Here is a 10,000-nt window from a genome sequence, read left to right as displayed (position 1 = left end):
GATGGTGGGTGATGCTTGTGTTGGTAGCATTGTGGGGGGCGGGGGTGAGGGGGAGGTTGATGCTGGCATTAGAGGCAGCATCAAGTTCTAAGGTTTGAAGAAACTGTAATTGAATCTCCTGCAGTTAGAGAGAGAGAAAGAGATTAGGTAGCCATTAGAGAGAGAGAGAGGAGAGAGAGAGAGATGAAGCAGCAGCAGCAGCTATCAGCATTTCCAGCATCAAGAGAGAGTGTGTGTGCGCGTCTACGTCAGGCAATTGAATTCTGGAATCGCGCAATATTGCCTTTCTCAGATGGGATTGAAACCAAACAAGGAGGATTCGGGTCTGCCTTGTTATGGCCTTAATAGAATTTTTTTTTTCTTTATTAAAATTTGCCTGTTATGCTTTTTATGAGGAAAATCACGTTGGAAAGTAGGAAACCAATCCCGTGCGTTTTAAGTCAGTTTGAGGTTATTTTTTCTTTTATTACGTTTGCTTTCCCATTTAAGGATTCAATGCCAGTAGCTCGAAGTTAATTATTTTCGTTTACTCTTACGTGAATATTTGATCTTTGATATTTGGGTACTTTTCTGTCATTTCTTTTCCGTCGTGTTTTTCTTGCTTCCGACAGAATGGGCTCAGCTTTTAAATATTTATAGTCTTGATGATGACGCAGGTGCGCAGTCATTTCCTTCAGCAGTGTTAGCTGTTGATTCAGATATATTTGCATACGAGGAACATTATCATCGTTCAAACATACGTGAACACCTGGACACCTCTGCGGTCATGGTCATTCTCACATGCCAACGAAAACTGTCCGTGTGATGAAGTTCGTGTTTGATGTTTTAAATGAGTTTAAGTTACTCTTATTTGATTGTAAGAGTTAGCTACCTATCTGTCAACCCATCTATCTGTTTAGCTACCTATCTCTCTATGTATGTATATATATAAAATGTGTATGTATGTATATTTAATGTGTGTACATATATGTATATATACATGTATAAATGTATGTATTTAAATGTATATTTCGGCTGCAATTCATCTCAATTTAAATACCTTCAAAATGTGAGTTTCACTTTCCTGAGGCAATATCAAGTGAACCACTCCTTTTAACTTTATCAGTTTTGTCAGCCTTTCCTATATTACGCTCTCCCAGCCTCATTTCGCCCTCCCCCCTCACACCCGCACCACCCCTTGCACTCTCCCATACCAGCAAATTCTTCCTTGGCCCTTCTCTTTGAGGATGATTTCCATGTTGATCGTGTTCCATATGTGTTATTCTCCTGCAGAGGCACTTCAGGAGACATGGTTTATGAAGGTCTTTTGGATCTAGATGGCAGCTGAGTGCCAGTGGTTTGGCTTAGTTCTCCTTGCCGTAGGGCGGTGAAATTATTTAGTTTTACTTCTCCTCCCCCCCAACCCTCCACCCCTCCACCTCACCCCCAACTTCTCTCCAGTTGGATATGGAGCCTCCTTAGTCGATCCTGGTGGTGCTTCCGCTATTGAAGGGTAGGGGAAGGTGATCTGGCGAGGCTCCAGGCTGCTGTAGGAGACACTGCTGCTCGTCGCCTGTGGGATCTCGTCTGTAGGATGCGTGTTATCGAGAGAGAGAGAGAGAGAGAGAGAGAGAGAGAGAGAGAGAGAGAGAGACGTAGAAGAAAGCCCGACAAATTTTACTTTTTCTTGTGTCTCAGTGCTTCTCTCACACGCGCGCGCGCGGGTTTGTTATTACGCTAGGGCCAAAAGAGTAGCATGTTTTTGCAACTCAGAACATATATTGATATTAGTTGAGGAATACTTGGAATATTATTTTGTGTTAGCACAAGGATCTTTAAGGAATAAGAATGTTTGCATTTCGTCTGACTATATAATATAATCTTGAAAGGGAACTAGAAGTTCTTGATGGTAAAGACAATTCAGTTGATAGTATGTTTATTTGTAGTGTTTTTGTAACAGAGTAAATATTTACTTCTGTTAAGGTTATAGTTTTGGGAGACAACTTTATTGGGTATGGATTGCTCACCCTTGGCGCGGTTGTGTGAGCTTTGAACCATGGATTTTTCACCATTAATATTGAATAACTCTGAGACTTGGTGCTTTCTCTTCTGGTTTTATTGCGGTAGAATTTTTTTTTTTTTTTTTTTTTTTTTTTGGGGGGGGGGTGGGGGTGTGGTTTGCTGATTAATCGTGAGTTCCGTGTCTGACCTTGGTTAGATCCATAGAAAACGTCATCAGTGCAGTTTTTAAATTGTGGAAGAAATCAGTAGATGAAAGTATTTTGACCCCTTCAAAAAAAGGAGTCGTATCTATGGCTGACTTAAATGTGAACCGGAATTTTTTCTCTGAAAAGTGTTCGGTTTTTGTCGAAGTTAATGGCACCATTTTAAGGTTGCCATAACCATTAGTTTGAATCGGTAGTTTTATCTGTCAAAAATAAAGAAATAAAGTATTTTTGTGGATAGTGATGACATTATGAGTCTGGGGACATCATTTTGTCGTTAATAAAAGAAACATCGCCCCCCCCCCAAAAAAAAAAAAAAAAAAAAAAAAAAAAAAAAAAAACCCCCCCCAAAAAAAAAAAAAAAAACAAAAAAAAAAAAAAAAAAAAAAAAAAAAAAAAAAAAAAAAAAAAAACGTCCTGTAATGACATTTTGAAGTTAGTGACATTATTTGTAAGTTAGTGTAATATAATCTTTAAACATACGTATATGGTGTAATCTCATAGCATCAGCTAAAGGATAGGGCATCATATTGAAATATTTAACGTCTCAAATAAAGCCTCTCTTGGCGTCTTTCAGTTGCTTCACCTTAGAGTCTATGACAACATTTTCGAAGTTATTGATGACATTTGTGAGTGACTTGTGGCTGGATATAGATCAAAGAGATTTCTTGTTCGTGTATTTTGAGATTTTATTATTTCTATAATAGCTGTAATTAGCGAAGAAAACTTTAGCTTTGGGCTCTCTTAAAAACCCTCAGAGAGAGAGAGAGAGAGAGAGAGAGAGAGAGAGAGAGAGAGAGAGATCCCGGTGGACGAACGACAGAATGTTGAAAAGGATGACTGAGGGTGAGGATGAGAAGAAAGAGGAAGACGAAAGAAGAGGAAATGAGGAATATCAATGGGTAGGGAAAAGATGAATTACAGAGAAGGGAGGTCAAGGAGAAAGATGACCTTCTGAAATAAGAGTAGGAAAAATAAAGTTGATATTCTCTTCCAAGAGGAAGCCAAAGAGGAGGAGCCTCCCTAGGCAAAGACCGGAAGAGAAAGACGAAATGAACGAACCAGAGAGAAGGCAGACAGACATTTTCGTCGATGAAAAGGGACGCAAGAGAAATAGCTACTTTTTTATGTGGCCTCAGATCGAATATGCGATGGAGACCACCACCTAGAATTTGGGGAGTGTGGTACGGGGATCCTCCTCGTGGGTGGTTGGGAAGGGAAACGGAGGGGAGGGAGGGAGGGGGGAGGGGGAGGGGGCGGGAATGGCAATGAATCCAGTTCGATGAATTGGGGTGAGGGCAAGAATGAAATGGCAAAGAAAGGATTAAATTGTTATTTGATGGGATGTCCCAGACTCGGGGATCTCCTCCTCCTCCTCCTCCTCCAGCTGCTCTCTGCTTCAACCCCACATTTCGTTGGAATCGTGGCCAGATTGAAAGAGGCTGTTCCTCGGCGTGACATGGATAGAATTTCTAACATTCTCTCATTTTCAGAAGCAATGTATTTGACTGTCTCGCATTAAAGAAGTCTTTGGTGTGTGCTTATGAGTGCGTGGCTTCTTAGAAGGACCATTCAGCGTCTCTGTAACTTGTTTAAACATTAAAGAAAAGACATTCAATGATCTGCGAAGCTAATTGGGGAAATCTGCAATCCTATAAGTTGGAATACATGACTCAGTGTTTTTTTTTTTTTTTTTTTTTTTACTGCCAAGCTTTGGAATTTTTTCCCAGCTTCGATTTTTCTGGAATTATTTTAGGGTTCCTTAAGAAATGGAGGAAAGTGGTGAGGTCAAGTATAGATCTTTTGAAACGACGAACTTTTGAGGTAACTCTGAAACAACAAACCTTAGGTGAAAGCTTCCTTACGTAATGTAGATTTTTGTTCGAACCTTGGTCCTTAGGGTGGAAGTGTTGCCACAGTAAAGGTTCAAGGTATTACATAGAAAATTTTATGGAAAAAATCTTTAGCAAAGTCCGCCCTTGAACAACAGTGGTCAAATTGATGAATATGTATATTCAAGTTCCTGGAACAACGACTCCAGGAACTATTATGGGGCCACAATAGTAGTCCGAACTTTCACATAAATTGGTAGGAAAACCTTATTCTTATGCTTATAAGTATAGCAAAGTTGCTCAGGGGAGCAGTTTAACCCCATGGGAGATTTTTTTTTATTTTTTTTATTTTTTTGTCGGCCCTTGACTATCGAGAAGTCAACGACTTTTATGCAGAAAAAAATTATACAATTTTCACCTGATATTTTGGCTTAGCGACAGTAAAGGAGTCAAACGTTCAACATTAATATTATGAAAAAAAGTTTGTGATTTTGCAATGATATGAATATCCTTAATTTTTTAAACATGATTAGTGTTTCTGAAACTTCTTGTTGCTGTGGACTTTTAAGCGGTGGTTGGCCTATTTTTGCATTTTCGGAATCCTTTCGCTATTGTTATACATCAGACATACATACATACATATTTCTATATATATATATATATATATATATATATATATATATATATATATATATATATATATATATATATGTAATAGCCACAATGCCCTCTAACTTCTCGAATTCTTGCTCGCTGTGATTATGAGACCCGGGTTCGTTTCCCGCTACTGGACATCATAGTTTCTTCATATATCTTGCAATTGAATCTTATGGCTTTATAGTGAAAAACGAATAAAAAAAAACACGAAGAATTTGAGAAGTTTAGAGGGCATCGTGACTATTACAAATTACATATTTATCTGGTAAAAAGTGACCAGCAGATTTGCGTGCATATATATATATATATATATATATATATTATATATATATATATATATATATATATATATATATATATATATATATATATATATATATATATATATATATACATACATACATACATAAACAAACACACCATGTCACTTTTGAAAGGGTAGCATCTTCTGTTTCACAGCAAGCCTTATTTGGGACGGGGTTGCTGTCTCTATGCCCTTCTCCCCTCTTGGTAAGGGGTAGCTGTGAGGTATTGAAGTCTCTGACACAGTCAACAACGTTTGCTAACTGGGAATGAACGGAACGTGCCCGAAGCATTCTTGCTCGCTAGAGCACAGGACTTGGAATTCTTCCTTCTTGAGGAGAACTTCCTTACATCTCCCAAAATTTTATCTATGCTCTACGATCAAAGATCTATTTTGGCATCCTTCCGCTGATTTTCGCCGCCCTTTTGTGACATACTTACGTTCTACTTAATTTTGCTACGATATTGCTTCTATATTGTATATTTCACGATCATTGTTCTTTTTTATCATTTTTTTAATTTTTTTTGTTTTAGGGGCCTCGTATTATCTATATATTCTGTTTTTCCTGTCCCTATTTAGGTGTTCCGGTGAGATGCATTATCTTTTTATCGATGGTTTTTATGGAATGTTTTTTCAGATAAATATGTGAATCATTTTTCGTATTCTTTACCTTCTTGTTGATATTTTTTATTATAATTGTTTGTTTTATCTCTTCAGAAATATATGTTGGATGCAATTTGCGTTATAAAGTTTTGCGTATTTTTCGTTTGGACATACATTATTCATTTATTTTTTGGTATATTTTTATCGTAACATTTTATCTTGTTTTCGTATTTATAAATTCACAATAGGCGCTTAGTTCATGGTTTTTAAATAATTTATTAGTCAATCTTTTTTTTCAGAAATTCATATATATCTCATAAATTTGTACTGAATATTAATTTTCCAATTTTGGTTTTTCTTATATTTCTTTTAGTTTTCTGTAACTGAAAACATTTGAGATGGCTGTGTCCGTCCGTCCGCACTTTTTCTGTCCGCTCTCAGATCTTGAAAACTTCTGAGGCTAGAGGGCTGCAAATTGATATGTTGATCATCCACCTTCCAATCATCAAACATACCAAATTGCAGCTGTCTAGCCTCAGCAGTTTTATTTTATCCAGGGTTAAGGTTTAGCCATGATCGTGCGTCTGGCACAGCTACAAGCGGCAACAACACAGGACACCACCGGGCCGTGGCTGAACGTTTCATGGACTGCGGCTTATGCAGTATTATACGCTGCACAGAAAACTCGATTGCCCCGAGGAAACTTCGCCGGATTTTTTTACTTGTTTTATTTCCTCCCCTCTTGTGCCAGGCTTTGGTTTTATTTCCTCCCCTCTTGTGCCAGGCTTTGGAATTCAGTTATGACTTCCATTTCCCCCTCACAACAACTTTCCATCCTTCGAGACGTAGATCTATCACCTCCTTTTGGCTGATCCCCATTTTATCCAACCCCTTCTTTGTCTGGTTTTCAACCTTTTGGGTTAGATGCAAGCATATGAGGTGTCTCTTCAAGTTGGCCTCTGTTAGTTTTGCTTCGTCAGTTTACTGGTATAGTAGTTTAGCCGTAAATTGAGTAATTACATGAAGTAACCGGACGGCATATGCTAATTCTCACATTACAGTGCTTCAGGTTACATCTTTTACAAGGGGGATACCATGATTACAATTACTGCTACCTACTGCTACTACTACAGCTAGATAATAATAATAATAATAATAATAATAATGATAATAATAATAATAATAACAAGCGGCCAGGTTTTAAAGTAAGTGTTAGAAAATATATATATATATATATATATATATATATATATATATATATATATAGGATATATATATATATATATATATATATGCTTGAAAAATCCAGTAGATGCGCGCGACTTCATTAAATAAGCGATTACCACAGGAAAATGATGGGGAGAAATCCAAGCGCTTTCGTCTTTACTAAGATATTGTCGTTCCTTGACAATGTTTTAGTAAAGACGAAAGTGCTTGCATTTCTCCCTATCATTTTCCTGTGGTAATCGCTTATATATATATAGTTTGTTTGTGTGTATGTATGAATGCGTTTGTGCATATATATTGTGTAAACTGAGGAGGAGACTTCATTGTAACTCATGGTTTTTCACCTTTTTGAACCTTCCACCTGATTAGAAAAAAAATAAACTTAAAAGTTTTCACGACAAGAAAAATTTCGAATTCACGGTGTCCAGTGCCTTAAAAAGCATTGATTAGCAGTTGCCACTGTGGGGAAAAAAAAAAATGAATAAAAAAATTGAAGCAGCAATTTTTCTTACCGAGAAAAATTGGGAAAGCAAATTGTCTTTGTTTTAAGTTTCCTTGGTTGTGTGTTGCGTTTTTGCCTCTTGTTTATCCTTTTTCTCTTCGCCCTCTCTTCTCTTGAACTTCTCATCTATTAACATTCTTTTCTTCTTTTCTTTTCTATGCTGCCGTTCCTCTTGGGCCTCTTTCACCTTGACTCTCATTCTTGTTAGTCCTCTTTCCTCTTGGACCTCTCTTTCTATTCTTCTTTCACTACTCGGCTTGAACTTTTTTCCCATCCATATGTTACGTGACCCAGAGGTTTAGGGACACCTGACCCCTATACGCCCTTATTTTACTTCCCCCCCCCCCCCCCCCCCCCTCCCCCCCTCAATCTCTGTAAAGCCTTCGTTCTCCATCCACGTGTCTTGTGAGTTTTTCTTCTTTTATCCTTTCCCTTCCCCCCTTCTTCATTTTATCTCCCTCTCCTTCTCACCGCCCTTGTTTCATTTAGCCATCATCTCACCAACTTTGTCCATTCCTCCTTCGTTTATTCCTCATCGTCGTCTTCGTCATCATTAACTTTTTTTCTCTTCCCTCGTTCCTCCCTCTCTCTCGTCATTATCATCATCACCTTCCTCCTTCTCCACGTTCGTCCCTCTCCTCCCCGCATCGATTCTTCTTTCCATCTTGGTCATTTCCCTTTTCATTGAACCCCCTCTCCTCTTCCCCTTCCCACAACCCATCTTTATCCTCCTTCCCTCCCACCTTGCTCTCCTCTTCCACCCCCTCCTCCTCCATCCTCCTCCTCCCACTTCCGCTTGGATTTCAACTATTTCTTTTTGATCCTCCCAACTTGATTTATTGCTCAAACTTCGATCGTCCAGACGATTCTTTAGAAATTGAAAGAAAAAAAATTTAAACCGTCGGTGGTTCTTGGAATTTTGATTGATATTTGCCGTGTAAAGGAGCCGAATGATTAATAAGTCACTGGCGTCAGTTTGGAAGGGTCATTTACTAATAATTGGGTGTCGTTGTTGTTGGACATAATACGCTCGACGGAAATTGATTTAGAGGGTTGGTGGTGATTTTGGGCGTTTTGTGTATTTGTTGTTTGTAATGGCGGCATTCATTGTGTTGAAAGGAAGTGGGTTTTGGATGCTGTTCTCATTGTTATGTTGTTACTACTACTACTAGTACTACTACTAATTAAAATCAATAGCCTTTCACCTCGCCGCCCTTTGGATGGCATAGTTCCTATGAATGGACATGCTCAGTCATAGGAGCGCCTTTGAATGGACTTATCAGGAAATGTCATTCAGCCATTGTGGACCAGTGCATGATTATCCACAAATAGTGAGTGATGATTCTCGTAATTCGTTCGATAATTGGCCCATTTCAACTCTTCATCTTTTTAAACATCCAGTTGAATATCTGAATTAAATCTTTTATACGTTTTTCAAGAAAGGTTAATTTTTCATCTGTCATCATGTCCAGAAAGTTATGGCTCACCGTTTTTCTTTAAATCTTTATTATTCCTATATAGGAAAGCAGTTTTATTGCCTCCCCCTTCCCTACTTTGGGTCCGTTGCTTCACTCCCTGTTGATACATAATCATCCGCCATAATTGTGGATTAGGGTGTGTTTTTCTTTACCATTTTCTTGAGGGTTCGAGCCGGAGAGAGAGGTTAGGATCCCACTATTTTTCCTCCTCAATTTTCTTGAGGGTTCGAGCTTGGGGAGAGAGGTTAGGACCCCCATTTTTTTCAGCTCGGTTTTTTAGTGTTCGAGCCGAGGAGATAGGTTAGGACCTCCACTTTTTTTCCCTGCTCCGTTTTCTCGAGGGTTCGAGCCGGGGAGAGTGGTTAGGACACCACTTTGTTTTTCTGCTCCGTTTTCTTGAGTGTTCAAGCCGAGGAGATAGGTTGGGACCCCACTGTTTTGGTTTTTTTCCTGCTCCATTTTCTTGAGGGTTCGAACTTGGGAAGGGAGGTTAGGACCCCCACTTTTTCATTTTTTCCTGCTACATTTTCTTGAGGGTTCGAGCCGGGGAAGTGATGTTAGGACCCCTACTTTTTTCTTTTTTTCTTTTTTTAACTTCACAGTAGGATGCCAGGCGTTGGGTAGATAAGGCTACTGAATCCTATCTTGTTGGCTAATGTATGAAGACTGGAACCACACCGGTTGTGATAAAAAATCACTATGTCAAAACTCCTTGTCTTGCAAACTGGAAAGTTAATTTTAATGGTTAAATTAAATTCAAAGTATATATATATATATATATATATATATATATATATATATATTATATGAATAATAATACTCTCAGAGATGTAGGCTCGAAATGTTATTTACCTTTGGGACAAGGTTGCGCCTTCCACAGATAGTTTGGATTTACAGTATCCAATATACAAGTATATTTATTATCTCAGAAGACGGGGACCTGAAGAGCCTATCATGCCGGTTCTGTAGTTGTTAGCCCTTGTCCTTTTCTTGGTCTAAATTCACAGGTGGGCGCCAGGCAGGAATGGAGCCGCCATCCTTGTAAACATAATAAGCCAGTGCTCTACCACAAAACCTGTTGTGTGTGAACATTTTCTTCTTGACTTTGAAGCGGATTTAGCATGCCAGAGGATCTTTAAGTTTTTCCATAAGAAAATATGATAACAGTATTAAAGCAGGTTAAATATATCGTA

This window comes from Macrobrachium nipponense, chromosome 43 (assembly GCF_015104395.2).
Source record: "Macrobrachium nipponense isolate FS-2020 chromosome 43, ASM1510439v2, whole genome shotgun sequence".
NCBI classification, from domain to species: Eukaryota; Metazoa; Arthropoda; class Malacostraca; order Decapoda; family Palaemonidae; genus Macrobrachium; species Macrobrachium nipponense.
This window is presented reverse-complemented; position numbering follows the sequence as displayed.